At 36.1% G+C, this 21166-nt stretch overlaps 2 long non-coding RNA genes across 2 annotated transcripts in view; one reads left to right on the top strand and one right to left on the bottom strand.

The window, feature by feature from the left end:
- Positions 1-12822: 12822 nt before the first annotated feature.
- Positions 12823-17838, bottom strand: LOC134485884 (uncharacterized). The gene is made up of 3 exons (XR_010064184.1): positions 17400-17838; positions 17045-17113; positions 12823-12989 (listed from the first exon to the last, which is right to left on the bottom strand). It is a non-coding gene; the product is annotated as an uncharacterized LOC134485884 (long non-coding RNA).
- Positions 17839-17932: 94 nt separating this feature from the next.
- Positions 17933-21166, top strand: part of LOC120100775 (uncharacterized) — a 91343-nt gene continuing 88109 nt past the window's right edge. Inside the window, exon 1 of the long non-coding RNA XR_005500799.2 lies at positions 17933-18067. This is a non-coding gene — a long non-coding RNA (uncharacterized LOC120100775). The remainder of the gene's footprint in view (positions 18068-21166) is intronic.

Genomic DNA, 21166 nt, shown 5'->3' with positions numbered 1-21166 from the left:
AGAGGTCTTGTCACTGTATAAAAGAGATTCTCTTCTTCTCAGAATTAACATTTATTGTCTTTAGCACTTCCATTAGTGGTAGGGAATTGTAAAGTGTTACCTGACATTGTCATACATCCCAGTGTCTTCTTTATTCAGGTCTTGCCTAGACAGCAATATTTTTTAAGTATTTTAGGTATAGCTCCCCATATCTTAAACACAATAGCAGCAGGCATTCTTAGATTTTACCTCTTTCTATGTGTGCTTCCTCAGTTATCCCTGATACTGTTTGTTTTCATTCTTATCAGTTTAGATATCTGGTGTCTTTAAGATTTTCTTTTCACTTGGAAGATAGCACATTGTTTGTGGAGTTGTTGATTTTCAGTTTATCAATTCTTTTGTAAAGAGCAGGTGTGTGGCAACAAAGCTTAAGTTAAGAAGGGTATGAGGAAGATTTCCACAAGAATTAACAAAAAAGGAAGAAGAAGAAAAGGGGAAAGTTTCCCTAGTTTAAGATTCTACACAGCCAAATAAATGAAATTACAATATCACAAAGAGTTGATTTTGTTATTTTATGCTATTTTTAGATCCTTTAAATTCATTCAGTGTTCACCAGGGTAACCAGTCTAACATCTTTCTATCAAAATTTAAAAATATTCTTAGCCTGCCATTAGATCTTACCAATCCAAAAGCTAAGAATATCATCAGATATTGAAAACCTATAGCAGATTTTTCCATGTTTTGCTGTAAACCAGTCACCTGTTCCTCTAATAATAAGTCTGGTAAACATTTTGTTAGGACTTTGTTCTATAACTAAAAAATCCCCACATAACCACATCCATAGTGGAACATCATATCCCAGAAGATCAAAATCTGTGTTCCTAGCCCAGGGTCATTCATATTTATCTTTAGAATAAATTATATCATTTTTTGTTCATATAAACATAGGCTCTTAGAAATCAGTTAAATGTGTCCTATATTTCAGCATATTTTAAAATAACAAGTGATGGCAATACTGTTAGAATATTATACAAATGTTTGACATCTTTCAAATACTTTGAATTATAAATGATTTTATATATTGCACTGTTTTATGGATAATAAGGAATTAGAATCATTTGGATGAAATCAATATTCTCCACAATGCTGTCTAAATCAAAAATAAATAAAATGACATGCACATAAACTATGATAAATATATATCTATAAAACATCAACAAAATTAAACATAGCACATGAGGGTAACTGTCATTATTCCAAAAACTCTATTCTCACATCCAGTATTAGTTCCTGTATGGAAATCAGATGGTAAAATGACAATATGGTAAAATCTTCATTAATTGTGTGTTCTACTGGAAAGATTATGAGAAGCAACCTAGAAATATTTATATTGTCATGAGAATTCAGAAAATATTTATTTTATTAAAGAAATATGCACCCTTCCAATCTCATCTGTGCCCAAAGCTAAGGCTGTCCCAGAGAACTCCAGACACAAAACCTGCTCAGAGAGATGATCTCCCCAAAGCACTCTCATTCCTAAACCCACCGGTGAGACCCCACTTTTACTCCAATACCTTTCCAAAGAGGTAAATGAGAAGACTGCACAAGGCACAGGAATTGCAGAGTAGACTGGGACAGGATGCTTCTGGTCTCCATCTGCACCCAGAGCTAAGGCTGTCCCAGAGACCTCTGGACCTAAAAACTGCTCAGAGAGCTGGTCTCCCAGGAATGCTCTGACTCCTAAGATCACAGGCTCAGAGACGCACAGGAGGGGCAAGCTCCAGTTAGAGACTGCAAGACTAACTAGCATGAGGGATAACCAGATGGTGAGAAACAAGCACAAGAACCTAAGCCACAGAAACCAAAACACTTGGCATCATCAGAACCCAGTTCTCCTACCAGAGCAAGCATTGGATACCCCAACACACTGGAAAAGCAAGATGTGGGTTTAAAATCACATCTCATGATTATGATAGAGGACATTAATAAGGGCATAATTAACTCCCTTAAAGAAATATAGGCGAATACAGATAAACAAGCAGAAGTCCTTAAAGAGGAAACAAAAAAGTGCCCTAAAGACTTTTAGGAAAATACAACCAAATAAGTGTAGGAATTGAACAAAACCATCAAGGATCTAAAAATGGAAATAGAAACAACAAAGAATTCACAAAGGGAGACAACCCTGGAGATAGAAAACCTAGGAAATAGAACAGAAGCCATATATGACAGCATCAGGAACAGAATAGAAGAGATTGAATAGAGAACCTCAGGGGCAGAAGATGCTATATAAAACACTGATAAAATAGTCAAAGAAAATGCAGAAGGCAAAAAGCTCCTAATCAAAACCAACCAGGAAATCCAGGACACGATAAGGCCAAACCTAAGGATAATAGGTATAGAAGAGAGTGAAGATTAAACTTAAAGGGCCAATAAATGTCTTCAACAAAATTATAGGAGAAAACTTCCCCAACCTAAAGAAAGAGGTGCCCATGAACATACAACAAGCCTACAGACTTCAAATAGATTAGATCATAAAATAAATTCCTCCTATCACATAATAGTCAAAACACCAAATACACTAAACAAAGAAAGAATATTAAAAGCAGTAAGGGAAAACTGTCAAGTAACAAAGGCAGACCTATCAAATTACACCAGACTTCTCACCAGAGAGGATGAAAGTTAAAACATCCTGGGCAGATGTCATACAGACCCTAAGAACACAAACGCCAGTGCAGGCTACTATATCCAGCAAAGCTGTCATAACAATAGATGGAGAAACTAAGACATTCCATGACAAATTCAAATTTCCACAATATCTTTCCACAAATACATTCCTACAAAGAATAAGAGATGGAAAATGTGAATACAAGGAGGGAAACTACACCCCAGAAAAAATAAGAATTTAATCTTTCAATAAACTCAAGAGAGTCACACAAGCTTAATTTCACCTATAACAAAAAAAAATAATAACAGTAAACAACAATCATTATTCCTTCATAGGCTTCATCCCATGGGTGCAGGGAAGGTTCAATATGTGGAAATTCATCACCATAATACACTATATAAACAAATTTAAAAAAACCACACAATCATATCATTAGATATGAATATCTAATGCTGAAGAATGATTTGACAAAATTCAACACCCCTTCATGTTCAAAGTCTTGGAAATATCAAGAATTCATGGCCCATAACTAAACAGAGTAAAAGCAATATACAACAAAGCAGTAGCCAACATGAAACTAAATGAAGAGAAACTTGAAGCAATCCCACCAAAATCAGGGACTAGACAAGGCTTCCCATTTGCTTGCTACTTATTCAATATAGTAATCCTACCCAGAGCAATCAGACAACAAACGAAGGTCAAAGGGACACAAATTGGAGAGGAAGAAGTCAAAATGTCACTATTTGAAGATGATATGATAATATACTTAAGTGACCCCAAAATTCCACCAGAGAACTCCTAAACCTGATAACTGTGGCAAAGTGGCTGGATATAAAATGAACTCAAACAAATCAGTAGCCTGCCTTCCTCTACTCAAAGTATAAACAGGCTGAGAAAGAAATTAGGGAAACAGCATCCTTCACAATAGCCACAAATAATATAAAATAACTTGGTGTGACTCTAAACAAGCAATTAACAGATCTGTATGACAAGAATAACAAGTCTCTGAAGAAAGAAATTGAAGAAGATCTCAGAAGATGGAAAGATATCCCATACTCATGGATTGGAAGGATTTATATAATAAAAATGTTTTCAAAAGCAATCTACAGATTCAATGCAATCCCCATCAAAATTTCAACTCAATTCTTTATAGAGTTAGAAAGAGCAATTTGCAAATCATTTAAAATAACAAAAATCCAGGATAGTAAAAACTATACTGAGTAGTAAAAGAACTTCTGGGGAAATCATCATCACTGGTCTCATGCCCTATTACAGAGCAATCATAAAAAAAACTGTATTGTATTTGTACAGAGACAGACATGTAGATCAGTAGAATAGAATTAAAGACCCAGAAATGAACCCACAAACCCATGGTCACTTATCTTTGACAGAGCAGCTAAAGTCATCCAATGAAAAGGATAGTATTTTCAACAAATGGTGCTGGTTCAACAGGAGGTCAGCATGTAGAAGAATGCAAATTGATCCATTCTCATTGTCCCATACAAAGCTTAAGTCCAAGTGGATCAAGGACCGCCACATCAAACCAGATACTCTCAAACTAATAGAAGAGAGTATAAGGAAGAGCCTCTAACACATAAGCATAAGGGAAAATTTCCTGAGCAGAAGATCAATGGCTTATGGGACCTCATAAAATTGTAAAACTTCTGTAAAGCAAAGGACACTGTCAACAGGACAAAATAGCAACCAACAGACTTGGAAAAGATCATTACCAATCCTACATCCTATAGAAAGCTGATATCTAATATATGCAAAGAACTCAAGAAGTTAGACTCCAGAGAACCAAATAATCTTATTAAAAATGGGGTACAGTGTTAAACAAAGAAATCTCAACTGAGGAGTATGGAATGGCTGAGAAGCATCTAAAAAATGTCCAACATCCTCAGTCATCTGGGAAATGAAAATCAAAACAACCTGCAGATTCTATCTCACACCAGTCAGAATGGCTAAGATCAAAAACAGGTGACAGCAGATGCTAGAGAGGATGTGGGGAAAGGGGAACTCTCCTCTACTGCTGGTAGGATTGCAAGCTGGTAAAACCCCTCTGGAAATCAGTCTGTAGGTCCTCAGAAAATAGGAAATAGTACTACCTGAGGACCCAAGTATATGACTCCTAGGCATATACCCAAAAGATGCTCCAACTTATAACAAGGACACATACTCCTTATGTTCATAGAAGCCTTATTTATGTTAGGCAGTAGCTAAAAAGAACCAAGATGTTCTCCAACAGAGGAAAATGTGGTACATATATACAATGGAGTACTACTCAGCTATCAAAACAATGACTACATGAAATTCTTAGCAAATGGATGGAACTAAAAAATATCATCCTGAGTGAGGTAACCAAGTCAGGAAAGAACACACATGGTATGTACTCACTCGTAAGTGGACATTAGCCCAAAAGCTTGGAATACCCAAGAAACACTTCATAGACCATATGAAGCTCAAGAAAAAGGAAGACCAAAATGTAGATGCTTCTGTTCTTCTTAGAAGGAGGAACAAAATATTCACAGGAGGAAATACAGTGACAAAGAGTGGAGCAGGGACTGAAGGAAAGGTCATCCAGAGCCTGTCCCACCTGGGAATCTATCCCATATGCAGCCACTAAACCCTGTCACTATTGCTGATGTGAACAAGTTCTTGCTTATAGCATGATAGGGATGTCTTCTGAGAGGCTCTGCCAGAGCCTTACTGATATACATGAGGATGCTTGCAGCTAACAATAGAACTGAGCAGTGATCCCAATGAAGGATTTGGAGAAAGGACTCAAAGAGCTGAAGGTGTTTGCAACCCCATAGGAAGAACAACAATATCAACCAACTAGACCACCTAGAGTTCCCAGGGACTAAACTACCAACCAAAAAGTATACATGGAGTGACCCATGGCTGCAGCCGCATATGTAGCAGAGGATGGCATTGTCTGGCATAGATATGAGATGCCTTTGGTCCTGTGAAGGTTCGTTTCCCCAGTATAGGAAAATGCCATGGTGATGAGGTGGGAGTGGGTGGGTGGGTGTTAGAGCATCTTCTTAGAAACAGGGGGAAGGGGAATGGAGGATGAGATAGCTGGAAAGGGGGATAACATTTGAAATGTAAATACATAAAATATCGAATAAAATAAATAAAAATATATAAAATGAAATATGCAAAATTAAGTACCATTATTGAATATATGTAAAAATAATTACTACTATGTAATGGACTGATTCAAAAACAGAAATAACCATTTTAGAAAAAGGATAAAATTCCTTCTTTTAATGTGTATGAAAATTATGTGACTGAAAAGTAAGCAAGTATACAAAATCTATAATATTTCTGGTCATAAAGATTTTTAAAATATTCTATTTTGTCTTGGATAATATATAAAAATAATCCAGTTTCAATAAAAATTATGTTCATTTATTTGATAATTAAATCCATTCTAATGTTAAGTATTTTATACATATTTCAAATGTCATTCAATCTAATACACAGAGTATTTAAAACTACCTATAACTGAATGAAACAAGGATGGTAAAGAGGACATTAATATAGCAAAATTAAAATTCTCATAATGCGTGATATTCACATCAAGAAGCCACTTAATATATGATAATTGGGGAAAGAAAATTGAAGAGAACACTGGCATTGTACACCTAATTAAAGAGAAATGCAATTATCCCTAGTAAGACCAATCTTTTTTATATGGACAAACACTCAAAAACCATTAGCTTTATTCAATGATTTCCAGTGACTCCATGCAAAAAAAGGAAACAATTTGTAATTATCAATAAAGACAATATATGTTGCTTAGTTTCCAGGACAGGAACACTCTTAGAAGAGGAGAAAGTCCTAGATATTTACTGGAACTAAAAACAGAATAATGACAGTAACATACACTTGTAGAAAAACATAAGATGATTTGAAAGCCAGAAGTAACATCCATATTCCAAAAATTACCCATCATTAACAATAGTAATGCAAGACAATTCAAACTAATTTTATAAATGAGGATTTATGGGATAAAACGGTAGAGAGAAGGCACTTTCCTAAAGGGTTCAATTGTGCAGGTTTGCTTGACTCTTTCCTTGGAAGATTTAGATTTCTGGTCTGGTTTTCTAGCTATGATTCCATATTGCCTGGGAAGGTTTGAAATATGTAAACAGACATAGCAATGACAAATAGGACATGCTAACATTTTCTATCTGTATTTCCTACTATCTAAAATACTGGCATGTTCACTGCTAATTTACAATCATCTCAAAGTTTCAGATGTTTGCATTTCATTTCTGTATTACCAATAAGACTAATGGTGTTTTGAATTAAGGATATACCTTTTGGTGTCATTTTGAAATTTTGTAATATGAAAAATGAACAGTCATGCAAAACTTTTACAAAATTAAGGAGAGCATGTGAACTAAATTACATAATTTTGATAGTCACCAATAAACATCAATTAAATAAACACAGAAGAGCAAAAATGTGTTTGATGTGATAGCCCTATTGAAAGTAAACAGCATTTACAAGGAAACTTGACAAAACTATTGCTTGTTCATGAGTTTGGCTGGCTTTTCTCTGTTGTGGGAAGTTATGTGTGGAGCTGTGCGTACCTGTGTGTGCACCAGTGGAGAGCAGAGGTACACTGATGCTTTCTATGACTCCACATTGTTGACCAGGATCCCTCCCATCTCTACTTGCATGTGCCTGGATGACAAGTGCATATTTCTGTGCCTGACTTTTTTTTCATTTTTTTTTCTTTATTAACTTGAGTATTTCTTATTTACATTTCGAATGTTGTTCCCTTTCCCGGTTTCCTGGCCAACATCCCCGAACCTCTCCCACTCCCTTCTTTATGGGTGTTCCCTTCCCCATCCTCCCCCCCATTACCGCCCTCCCCCCAACAATCATGTTCACTGGGGATTCAGTATTAGCAGGACCCAGGGCTTCCCCTTCCACTGGTGCTCTTACTAGGCTATTCAATGCTACCTATGAGGTCAGAGTCCAGGGTCAGTCCATGTATAGTCTTTGGGTAGTGGCTTAGTCCCTGGAAGCTCTGGTTGGTTGGCATTGTTGTTCATATGGGGTCTCAAGCCCCTTCAAGCTCTTCCAGTCCTTTCTCTGATTCCTTCAACAGGGGTCCTGTTCTCAGTTCAGTGGTTTGCTGCTTGTGCCTGACTCTTTATGTAGCTGCTGGAAGCTGTGTTGTGTCCTGTTTTGAAGCAGTTTACTTACTGAGCCATCTTCCCAGTACTTCCTGTCTCTTTTGCCCACTTTGCCCTAAAATCTTCTCTTATATTTAGCATAAACAAAAGTGTAAAATCCTCAGATAAAAGAAAGTTAGAAAATAGAATGTAGACAGATCCACCTTCACTGAACCACACACACTTGTCCATTTTGTTAATGATGTTAAAGATCTTTGCAGTCTGTGGTAGCGGCTATTTAAATATCAGAAAGGGTAGAAATGATATGAACTACTAAGAGCACAATACATAATTTATCTGGATGTTTATATCCAAATAAGATTATATATCTCAATAAAACAGAGTAAATGATACACAGAAAATGTGAGATATAATATGCAGATATGCTTTGAAAGTAGTAGGGGGAAGTTGGTTGCAGAAAGCATTAAGAAGAGGTGTATGGAGAGTTTTGGTGAGTCATAGGGCTTATCCCAAAGATCAGCATATGAAAAAAATTGAGAATTCTGCCTTCCCAATGCATTTTTAAAAAGCAAGATAATGTTACATATATGGAAGAAAGATGATGAGATACCGGGAGGGTTAATCATTTAAGAAGAGAGAAATGGGGTGATGGGGTTAGTGGGAGGGATAACCAAAGCTAAAGGTGAAAAAGACTTATGGAAAGTCAAGAGTTAGAAAATACAATTGAGAATAAAATAATCCAAGCAGAATTACCTTGTGTGGATAGACAATGTCACTCCTGAAAAGCATTAATTTTTTTTCCATCGTTATTAACTTGGGTATTTCTTACTTACATTTCAATTGTTATTCCCTTTCCCGGTTTCCTGGCCAACATCCCCCTAACCCCTCCTACTCCTTCTTTATGGGTGTTCTCCTCCCCATCCTCCCCCATTACCACCCTCCCCCCAACAATCATGTTCACTGGGGGCTCAGTCTTGGCAGGACCAAGGGCTTCCCCTTTCACTGGTGCTCATACTAGGCTATTCATTGCTACCTATGATGTTAGAGCCCAGGGTCAGTCCATGTATAGTCTTTGGGTAGTGGCTTAGTCCCTGGAAGCTCTGGTTGGTTGGCATTGTTGTTCATATGGGGTCTCAAGCACCTTCAAGCTCTTTTAGTCCTTTCTCTGATTCCTTCAATGGGGGTCCCGTTCTCAGTTCAGTGTTTTGCTGCTGGCATTTGCCTATGTATTTGCTGTATTCTGTCTGTGTCTCTCAGGAGAGATCTATATCAGGTTCCTGTCGGCCTGCACTTCTTTGCTTCATCCATCTTATCTAGTTTGGTGACTGTATATGTATGGGCCACATGTGGGGCAGGCTCTGAATAGGTGTTCCTTCTGCTTCTGTTCTAAACTTTGTCTCCCTATTCCCTCCCAAGGGTATTCTTGTTCTCCTTTTAAATAAGGAGTGAAGCATTTGCAATTTGGTCATCCTTCTTGAGTTTCATGTGTTCTGTACATCTAGGGTAATTCAAGCATTTGGGCTAATATCCATTTATCAATGAGTGCATACCATGTGTGTTTTTCTGTGATTGGGTTACCTCACTCAGTATGATATTCTGCTGCCTTCAGGAAACACACCTCAGAGACAAAGACAGACACTACCTCAGAGTGAAAGGCTGGAAAACAACTTTCCAAGCAAATGGTCTGAAGAAGCAAGCTGGAATAGCCATTCTAATATCAAATAAAATTGATTTTCAACCAAAAGTCATCAAAAAAAATAAGGAAGGACACTTCAGTTTGATCAAAGGAAAAATCCACCAAGATGACCTCTCAGTCCTAAATATCCATGCTCCAAATACAAGGGCACCAACATACATAAAAGAAACCTTACTAAAGCACACATTGCCCCTCACACAATAATAGTAGGTGATTTCAACACCCCACTCTCATCAATGGACAGATCATGGAAATGGAAATTAAGGTGTCATGCAGGCTGCTGCGGGGAGAGTAGACATCAGTAGCCTTACCCAACACTGGGCCCTGTATCCCACAGAACCAACCTGCCAGGCAGATTAGCATAATGGTAGTGCACTTGTTATTAGAGAACCAAAAACTTTGTTGTTGAATTTCAGAATGTTCCACAGGAGCATTTGGTATGTAACTCACAACGACATTAAAGATATTTTCAAAATTGTTTGTAGTGCCTGAACACCATAGTCTGAGCCCATGTTGAAATCTTCCCATTCCTCATTTTAATGAATGTTCACACAGAGGCAATAGAGTTCTGTATTTGGTTTCATAATTCTAGTCAAGTCATGGATGGGAAAGACATAAGTCACAAGACAGAACCAACAACTGCTATTTCAATAAATGGTCATGCTTTCAAAATGTCTTTTAATTTTGTCTGGGCATTGACCTTGGGAAGTTAGGTATATACATTGTATATTGTATATATTGTTAACTATATGTAATATAAACATAGAAACACTTAAAATTCAAAAGAAAGCAGTAACTGAGGAAGATGCTAATTAAGGAAAACTTACTGAATCTCAAGATAAGACTAGGTATTAAAATAAGTCACCAAATACTTTAGAATGCATAATTTTCATTTTAATATATTCAAAATAGGCCTAGCACAATTTATCTGTACTTAGAAATATTATAATATTAATAGCAAGCCATTATAATACTGTGATGGGTTCTGTATTCCCTCCCATCATATTCACTTTATAGAGCAGAAAGTTAAATGCAGAATAGTATTCTGACAGGAAGGTTCTATCTTCAAGAGTTAATGCATAATTTTTTTTGTTTTCTAATTCCCCCAATTAAAGCAGTGTTCTACAGATATAATTTGGTATGTAACTCAATGATGTGAAAAGAATTTTCAAAGCTGCTTATAGTGCCTGTACCATAGCCTGAGCCCATATCTGCTATGAGTCATACCCATTACTCATTTTAATGAATGGTAACACAGAGTCAAAAGAAACTGTGTTTTAGCCTTCAACACTAACATTTATTTTCCTCCCATTTGCCCTCAGCCAGTTCATTACTCAAGATAAATTAGTGAAAAATTGCCAATGCTATGAAGCTAGAGTTTATGCACGTCTTTGAAAATCAGAATTATGTAGAAGGGGCATCTTTAACATGAGTAGCATTTTTAGAAAATAATTGCTTGGCTCACAACTTTACCTTTTGTTAAAACAACAATGTAATTATAATTTAATTAATGTTATCTTTAGAAAATATCATACTAGTATCACATAATAATGGTAGTTGTCATTAAATAACTTACTTTCCTAAACTGATAACAAGTTCTGCTGATGGTAGACAAGTGATCTGCCATTTATATATGACTCTAGTCTGGCAACACTAACAACTGATTTCTTTAAGGGTTAAACAAATAACCAAGTCATTTCTTTTGTGCAAATTGTACATGCAAATTATTTTATGCCCAAGTTATAGATTTTGTAACCTGGACATATTTTCACTTATCTCATCAAATAGGCACACGGTTACCTATGATGACCAATCAGTAGAGATCCTGTTATGTCCGTTTCCTTTCTGACATACTGTACTGGTTCATACTTCTGCCTTAGTTGTCTAGAGACATTGATTTTATTGAACTTAACCTGAAAAGACTTTGCCTTTTGCAATGGACCTTCTTACAACTAGAAACCATGTTTGTTCCCCTTATGTTTTTATTACTTTATTTCTTTTGCTTGCTCTCATTTTAATTTTCTTTATATTCAATATTTTCTGGTAAAAACATTTGAATTTTCTTTCCTAATATCTGCATTCAGTGATAAAAAAATTTCCTCTACAATGTATATGATCTCTGGAATGAATCTCTACAGGGTATGCTTTCATTAGTTTAAATTTTGGACATCAATTTTGAGATTTGTCTCCTATGGAAATATATATTTCACTGTCAGAATAGTTGGAAGTGTTATGTTTCTGATATTGAGGACAGAAAGTTTATTGTATCTTTTGCTATTGTGGATCCTTTCTGATTTTATTACTTTTTTCTTTCTCATTTTTTCTTAGATTGCTTTGAAACTTGCTGATACTATTGAGCTTTCCAAAGAAATAGTTTGATTACGGTTACATTGCTCTTTGTTTAATATTTCATTGATTATTTTAATAGTTTTATTCCAACTTGTGGCTTTCAATTTAATTTATTCTGCATTAAAAATTTATGCAATTCGTGTTTGTAATGTCACATAGTTAAAAATTCCTCTTTAGAAATTCCCCACCACCATTATCCCATTGTGAGTATATGATATGATCCTGACTACACAGGCATTTCAATTTGCATCTAATATATTGCTTGAGAATATAAGATATATTGTTGTAACAGGAACAGAATGACAATAGTGAATAACTCTTTTCTCGGATTTCACTACTTTGTTCTATCTATCTATTAAAGTATTATAAAGTTCTATATATCTATTAAAGTATTTGCCAGAGTGTCTGGAGAGATGGCACAGTTATGAACAACCCTTACTTTTCTTGCTTAAGAACCAGGTTTGATGTCTAATACCCATACCAGGTGTCACACAAACATCTGTAACACCAGTTCCAGTGGACACAATTGCCCTTTTTTCAGCTCTACCAACACCTGCATACAAAATAAACAAATATAAATGATCTGGCATTCATGTGCAAGTGTGTTCACGTGCATAAACATACAGACACACAGACACGTACAGAGTGAGAGAGACAGAGACAGAGACAGAGAAGAGACAGAGACAGAGGTATAAAAGACAGAGAGACAGAGGAATAAGAGGAGGACAGAAGGCATGGAAAGAGACAGAAAATTTTTAAAAATTAAAAAATATATTCATCTATTTTCACTTTCAGTTTTGCAATGATTATTCATGTACTGATTTGGCATATTTAAGAGTACTACATCTTTAAAATATTGACCCTGTAACACTGCAATATATTTCTCTTCCTTTCTCTTAACTTCCCTTGTTTTGATTTCCATACTGTCTAAAGTTAATTCTGATATTATTTAAAATATATAAACTCAGCATAGATTTCTGTGGACACTGTTCACTTTTTATTCAACACACCAAAAAAAGGGATACTCAAAGATAGACTATTTGTAATGTTCTCTACGTGTCAGTATTTTAGCTTTTTAGACAGTGATGTCATTTGGGATATTGTAGTTCCTCAGAAATCCTGCAGTCCTGATGTTGTTCACCTAAAGAGAAAAAAAAGGGGGATGAGAAGGAAGCTTGAGGTAACACAGAGTGTTCTTGGTTTGAACTGTCTGGACTCTGTTCACATTATACCAGTATTTGCTTTTCTTTAGCCAGTATTGACTCAGAAACAAAATCTCAAACTTACCAAAAAAAAAAAAAAGGATAAAGAAGAGAAAAGAGATCAAGCTATGGCCTTCTGAAGAATCCTCCCTTCTACTACTCCATCCAAAAGCTAGCTCTGGAGTTCTGTTGGAGAAGGTCCAAAGTTTGCAGACTTAATCTTAGTGGAGAGCTTGATTGGTGGAAAATAACCAGTTCATAGCAGACATTCCAATTTTTTACATATTTACTGAATAAACTAGTCAGTTCAAGTAATTGCAAAAGTACTTATTGCAAAAAAGTATATTCTGATGCATCAATCTTAGAGATTCTACACTGTGTAATTAAGGCAAACAGCCAATTTTTCTCATTCAGTGTGATTTTATGTGCCCTTATATTGAATCTATGAATATATATCCTGAAATCTCTGAGGTCGTCTAGAAGCTGAGAAAGACCCAAGACAAAGGATTGCCTGCTTCATTTTCTAGTTGCAAACATATTTTTCTGAAACTCCAAATAATTACTTGGTAGGGGTCTTTGAATCTTGATCCAATGCTTATGCATCATATTTTTCAAGGACATTGATGCCAACTAGTGGCATTGACTCACATTTACATGGTGAACATGTATCTTTTTAATCTTTTGTGACTTGTACAAGTTCATTCTTCTAATTCTTTAAACAATAATCCAGTCACACCCATGTTTGCCATTATATGTAAAAACTTTCCAGAAAATACAGAAGTTAAACATTACCATATTCATACAGCAGATATTTCTTCATTATGAAAAACAAAACAGGGGCTGGGGATTTAGCTCAGTGGTAGAGCGCTTACCTAGGAAGCGCAAGGCCCTGGGTTCGGTCCCCAGCTCCAAAAAAAAAAAAGAAAAAAGAAAAACAAAACAAACAAAATAACTACTGAATTTTAATGTACATCTCTTTTTAAGTTCCTACTTTACTGTTGCCAGTTTTCTTTCTCTACTTGCCATTCTTCTAAATGTTCCTCATTAGTTAGTGAAGGTTGTGTTATTTTATTTTATTTTTTATTTTATTGAATATATGGGTGTTTTGTCTGGATGTTTGTTTATGTACATCATGAAGGCCAGGAGAGAGCCCCTGATAGTATAAATATGGTATTACAGAAGTCATGATCTGCTATGGCTGTAGGGATCAAATCCAAGTATCTGGAAAAGCAAACTTGTCCTCCTAATTACTGAGCAATCTTTGAGTCCCCAAAGATTGTCTTCTTGGATAAAGTCTGTTCAAGCTGTCCTGAAATATTCTACAGACAGATAGTCCTTTAGATTTAAAATTCATCTCTGAATTTAATCATAATAAGCTAAGACATTTAAGAACTTTTAATATGAAAGGTACTCTTACAGGTACATTCTAAGCATAGTTTATAATAATCCTTAAGCAGTGTGTAATTGTGGTTATGTCTCTATTTTATGGTAAGGATGCTAAGCCATCAAATGTCTTAAATACTCAAGGACAACAATTCAACCACAGTTAAACAACTAGTAAACCGAGTTTACGTTCAAACTCAGATAAGTGTGGCTGTCTACCCTGTACTTCTAGACAACACCCCTGTCCTCCTCAGAGTTTATCAAGAAAGAAATCTTACACATCAAGGGCTTGAGTCTCTTTCATTTCAGTTATTTCAGTCAATTCCCTTGATGTTTCTGCCATGTTATTTGAAGGACACAGCGAATTATTCAAACCTAATTATGTGAAGACATGGGCTTTCTAGTGACAATAGAATTATCATCTCTGTGACACTGGTTCACTCAAATATTTATTCTCTTGTTTTGAAGAGAGGATCATATACGGAGAAGAGAACAAATTTTTAAGATAGGTTACTGGAGAGATGATCCTAGTACAATGCTGTCTTCAGTGTTTATACCAAGTCAGTCTGCTAGAAATCTTGTCACGGCACAAGTCAACTGCATCTTTAGAGGGGAGAACCATGGCTCTGAAAATATTCCACCAAGTCTGTCAAAAGTGGCTAGTATTGTACTACTGTAGAAGATAGAATGGGGCTTCTTAGCAGGCTTCTTAGGTGGGAGTTCAAATCTACAGAGAAGTATAAGAATGTAGAAGAAAGCAAATGTAGTTTAGAGAAAAGTTAGAAAGCAATAAGAGCTTGACAAAAATAATCAGTAAATTATGGTAGCAGGGAAATATTTTTCAGGGGAGAGAAAGGGTAGGACAGAAAACAGAAAAGGAAGGACTGAACTGTGAAGACCAGGGCAAGCTAAACAGCTGGTAGCAAGTAGATTAAGGGATTGAGTTATGAAAGGGAGAAGCAACCAAAGCAGGCAACTGGATTTAACTTGTAAAATCCAGGAAATATTTCTAGTTTCCATCCCCATAGACCCTATAAACTTTTTACTAGATCCATGGTTGACTGCAAGTGTCTAAGTTCCTGTAGCCTTTACATTAAAGGATTCCTTGTCTCTCAGGTTGTATTTCTGAATGCCTATTGTGAAGTGAGTGCTGTCTGTGTTTTACCCTATAGCAACAGCCTTACTAACCAAGGAAATGACTCATGATTGTAGGTCAAAGAGCAATAGTGACAAGTGGTAGAAGTAAAGTTTAGCTAGAACATTAGTTTGTTCTCATGAGACAGGATAGAGCTTCCCCTCACTTAGTAGAGTTAGTCAAAGGCATAGGACAGGGACATGTGTTTTGAACTTGCAGGACATTTCCTGAAGCAGAAATTAGGAAAAATATTAAAAAGTTGGAACTTCATAAAGTCTCATTATTTATAAAATTTTTTAAAAAGTCATCATATATGAGATGTTTGAGGCCTTTAGCAACATAGAGGAGTCTATATTCCAAACATAGGAGCTATTACCACACAAAGACTTATCTTTGATTTTAAATGCATATGTTTAAAAGCATGGAAACTGCCTTTCTTATTGACAACAAAGAGGTTGATCTTATGTCTTGCTTTAGCTGTTCAAGCCAATTTTAAAATAACTTTGAATATATAAATGTGTGCATGATAGCAGTATGATAAGCATAGCACACAGGTAAAGACCAGAAAAAAATTATTATCAGTTGTCTACTTCCATTATTTTGTGACTTCCAGGAATCAAATTCAGATTGGTAGCTTCATGAGCAAACACATTTCCTATCAAACTGTCTTGCAGACTCTTAAATAAAATCTATAAGGTGATTCATTTTGCATTATTTGGGTAAATATGGATTGTACCTCATACTGTTAACTACTTCTTCTCTTGCTGTTTATTAGTATTTTATCACAATTCTTTTATATTTGTATTGATTGATGTGTTATATAACATATATATCATATATGTATGTTATGGCATCAAATATATGTTATATATGTTATAATGTATAACATACATATGTTATGTTATGTAATCAATTGCTTTCATTGTAGGCATTTTAGTTTTTCTATAAGTTATAATATAGGGTAAATATTAATCTAAATACACTGTTAAACTCTTTTCTCTTGATGTGAGTAATATATGGTTAGCAAAATATTCTATTTGAAATTTACATAATTAAGTCATCTTCAATCTTCAGTATTTTCTGTCTCAGCCAACTATATTTGACCAAGGAATTATATATCATATTTTTAAAATGTATATTACATATATTATATATTTATATATAATTATCCTTTGCCTATTTGTCTTTCTATCTCTTATGAAATATTCTTAAGCACTTAGCTTCGGGAGCTCGGTATAATTATAGTACCTCTCACTCACTTTGTCATTAACTTTTCTGAATACATGAAATATGTCTGTGGTTCTTCCATTTTATGGTAAGGAAACTGAATTATAAAATGGCCTAGAACATACCCATGAAGAAAACCACATGCACCTGGAGTCCAGATCCAAACTTAGGCAGTCATGGCTCCTTCTAATCCTCTTAACCGTAATCTCCATAGTTACAAAGGATTTTGTATTACTAAGCCAGACTCACCATGGGCCCTGTAATTTGTCCATTTCCTTGAGTGTCGGTCCAGTCGTGAGAATGGTTCTTCTTAAAGCACTGAAAGACATGGCACTTTGATTGAAATTCATGTGTCATTTCCTGAGCAAGAAAGGCTTTTCTAGTGACTGTCAGAAGCTCTGTTCTCAGGGCACTGTTGTATTTCAGAAAGTCTGGGTTGTTTTACAATTACATTCAGACTTAAGTCAAATCAAATACCAATGGCAAATAGGTCTAGGCTGTAAACTGACTACTTTCAACTGCTCTTGCAGTGTTTACAGCACAACGTTTCCAGCGACTCTTACTATTTACAGGAAAGCCCATATCCTTGAGACGTTAGACTTACACTGTGTGCCTAAAAGTGGCTAGGTTTTTGGTGAGGGCTAAAGGATAGAGAACTGGTAGGAGGAGATCTTTTCTTAGAGGTAAAATGGGCAGGAGGTTCAAAGGGAACATGGTGCTTCAACGAAAGTTTAGTAAGACAGGAAGAGCTGGGCATGGAGATCACTAAGGTAGGATAGAATGAAGTATTCTTCAGAGGGGGAAAGGAGATAGGGCAGAAGGCAGAAAGAGGGTTGGCCTGGTGACAAGCCTGAATGCAGGCAGGCTGAGAAGGCAGGATATGAATGCGATTCAGAGGACCAAATGGAAGAGATCGCTGGGCAATAGAATGGGGCGGGCAGGAAAAAATGCTAGGAAAATGTCTTCTCATCTTTCCGGATGCCCCTCAAAGATGGTACTCCACCAATATCAGCTAGCGACTGAGCTGGAGCTTGACTAGCTCTGGCAATTACCTCTCGGGTCACTCCACACCTCATCCTATGTCTGAATGCCCATTATGAAGCAAACACTCTCACTGTGCTTCCGGCACCTCAGCCTTGTCACCCTGTAGATTCAACCAAGATTTAGCTGTCAAAGTCATCATGGTAAAAGAAGACTAAGCAAAAACGAGGGTTTTAAACTTGTGTCTGTGCTTAACATAACCTGGGGTTTTCTTTCTATCAGCAAATACAGGTAGGTTTAAACAATAGACCTGGGACAGGAATCCCAAAACAGGTACTGGGAAAATACATAGAAGTCCGTTCAGTTTTCACATATCACTTAGTGAAAAAGAGATTATTTAGAATTGATTTTCTTTCCATTTTAACAAAGAACGAAAACACTTGACTCTAGAAAAGAACCATCATAAGTCGAGAAATCCATCAATCAATGTTAAATATATACCTGTGCTATATTACAATTAAAGTTCATGGTCCCAATCTATAGTCTGGGCTTTTCTTCATCTTTTGTTACATGAAGCTAATTACTGACATACTAGGTAATAATTGATAGAAGTTGGACCAGTGTGCAATATCTTCATTTTCCTTCTTTATTTGTTTTCTCAATCTTGTCTACAATTGCTGTCAAATATACCTTTTCAACCTTGTATTTTTACTGAGTATTTTATATAAATTAATGTTTCTCCATTCTTACAAATTGTGTTTCCTATTTTTAAAGCTGCATTGGGTTCTCTAGATAAACTAATACACATAAAATTAATCTAAATTGACTTTTGAAAACACATTACATTACTCCATGCGTAACGAGAAACATTATAATAGCAATGGCATTTTATCAAATTTTATGTAAACTATTCACAAATGTTAATTGCTTAGAGAAATGGATTTCTCTGATATTCTTTAAATTTGCCATTTATTTATGAATCTCCTTTTCCAAAAACTCTCTTGGTCTTCCTTCTTTTAAGTATTCTTTTCTTCCTGCTCCTCATAGATTTGTAAAATGCATTGCAGTTATCCAAGATGAGGAATATTTATGCATCTGCCAATATGCTCATTCTTATATAATTTTCAAGTATAAGTGCACACAAACCTTACTTAGTATGTGGTTATTATTTTTGTGCTGTTCATTTTTATTAGAACTCGTACTGAAATGATACACTTGAAATCTGTTTAGTTTTTTCATATCCTTTCAGTGGTATAATCATGCTATTTTTTCTTCTTTTCCCTAATATATCCAAGGTTCTACTTTTCATCTATAGATAGGAAACATTGATCTGTTGACATCTCTCGTGTTTTGCTTTAAATATGACTATGTGTTTATCATTTTGTTTTACACAGTACATCATCCTAAGTGGTTGACTTTTATAACTATGAAATACCTTTCTCATTCTTCCCTTAATCTCTACATTGCTTCACTTGAGTTGAGTTGATTCTGTCCTATTCTGGATTCTCTCTGTCATTGATCTCTGAGGTTCTTGTTTGATTTGCTTTGCTATAGGTTTTCAGCATTTTTTTGTCTCTCAGCTGTGATCTTCCTGAAATGCTTGTCATTAACTTAATGTTAGGTTAATACTGGAGGAAATTTCTTCAGACAGTGTGGTCTTCCATGCCTGTGCCTTCTCATGACATCTCATCTGCGCTGCTCTTTATCTCTGGCTCATTTTCTGTTTACCTTTCTATTTCACTCTTTTCTTTGCTTCCTGGCCAGGTTTTCTTTTATTCCTCCTTTTCCTGTGTCTTTGTCCCTTTTCGCTCCATACCTTCTCATCTTAGCTTCTCCTCTTTCTTCCCTCTCTTTCCTCTCCACTCTCCTCTTTTTTCTCTTCTTTATTTCCTATTCTCTCTCTTCTGCTTTTTTACCTTCTTTGTTTTCAGATCTATTTTCCATTCTTTATGATTTAGAAAGTTTTCCCGGTGATGTCAAAATGAGAGTTGTTGTAACTATTTCCCCTTACTAAGACATCCATGGTACCAAGATGGTTTACAAGAATAATCTTCCTTTTCGCTATTTCTTGGTTTCAATGTTTCCATTGATTCTGAATACCACATGAGATTCTGATGCTGTTCATTTCCTTCAATTTGATTTTAACTTCTTTTCTTCCTTCAACACCATGTTTAGTTGTTGTTAAAATACAGTCACTTCTGAGTGTTGAGTAATGCTCATTGTAAGAAGATGAGAGAAAATGTTTGCTCACTCCAGACAGAAACAATGACACTAAAATATGAACATTGCCCAAATCCTTCTTGGTTAACCTATGAAGTTATTGGGGTTAATTAAAGAACTATGGATGAGGGTTCACTTACAGTATTAGGAATGATGTAGCTGCATCTCTGAAATGCTGTGTTAGCAAGGTTGATGGTTTGCCAATCCTGAAATTCTCAACCTCAAGGCAGAGTTTGTTTCCTGAGGAAACAGAGTTCCAAGCAGATTGACTGATCTGAGCCTTTTCCAGGCAGTTTAGCTGGTTTCCTTCCTGGTAACAAAATTGGTCTTTCTCTTCAAAGCAACTTGGCTCATCTCTCTTGCTTAGGCAGCTAATCCTGTCTCTCTTCCTTTATATGACTTCTACTTCCTCTGATTCTTCAGTTGTTTATGCTCAAGCTTTTTTTTTCTTTTTTTTAAATTGGATTTTTAAAATTTTGCATTTCAAATGTTATTCCCATTCCCGGTTTCCCATGCATAAACCCACTAACACATTCCCCTTCTCCCTTCTTCTATGAGGGTATACTCCCACCCCAATAATCCACCCCTTCCAGCCTCCAGGCTCTGACTTTCCCCCATACTGGAGAGAAGAGCCTTGGAAGGAGCAAAGGTCTCCTCCCATTGGTGCCCAACAAGGCCATGCTCTGTTACATAGGAAGCTGGAGTGACTGGTCTGTTCATGTGTACTCTCTGAGTAGTGCTTTAGTCTCTGGGATCTCTGGGAGGTAGTAATGTTTTTCTAATGGGGTTGCAAGGTCCTTCAATCCTTTCAATCCTTTCTCTAACTCCTCCAATGGGGACTCAAATCTCAGTTCATGGTTGACTGTTCCCATTCACCTCTGTACTTCTTAGGCTCTGGCAGAGCCTCTCAGGAGACAGCTATTTCAGGCTCCTATCAGCATGCACTTCTTGGTATCAGCAAAATTGTCTAGGTTTGGTGGCTGTATGTACATGGGTTGGATCCCCAGCTGGGGCAGGCTCTGAATGACCATTCTTTCAGTCTCTGCTCCAAACTTTGTCTCCATATGTCCTCCTATGAATATTTGTATTCCCCCTTTTAAGAAGGAGTGATGCATCTGCACTTTGGTAGTCATTCTTGAGTTTCCTGTGGTTGATGGATTGTATCTTGGG

The sequence above is a fragment of the Rattus norvegicus genome, chromosome 2, assembly GCF_036323735.1.
Source record: "Rattus norvegicus strain BN/NHsdMcwi chromosome 2, GRCr8, whole genome shotgun sequence".
In the NCBI taxonomy this organism is placed as follows: Eukaryota; Metazoa; Chordata; class Mammalia; order Rodentia; family Muridae; genus Rattus; species Rattus norvegicus.
The sequence above is the reverse complement of the archived record's forward strand: the minus strand, read 5'-3'. Positions and strand labels throughout refer to the sequence as shown.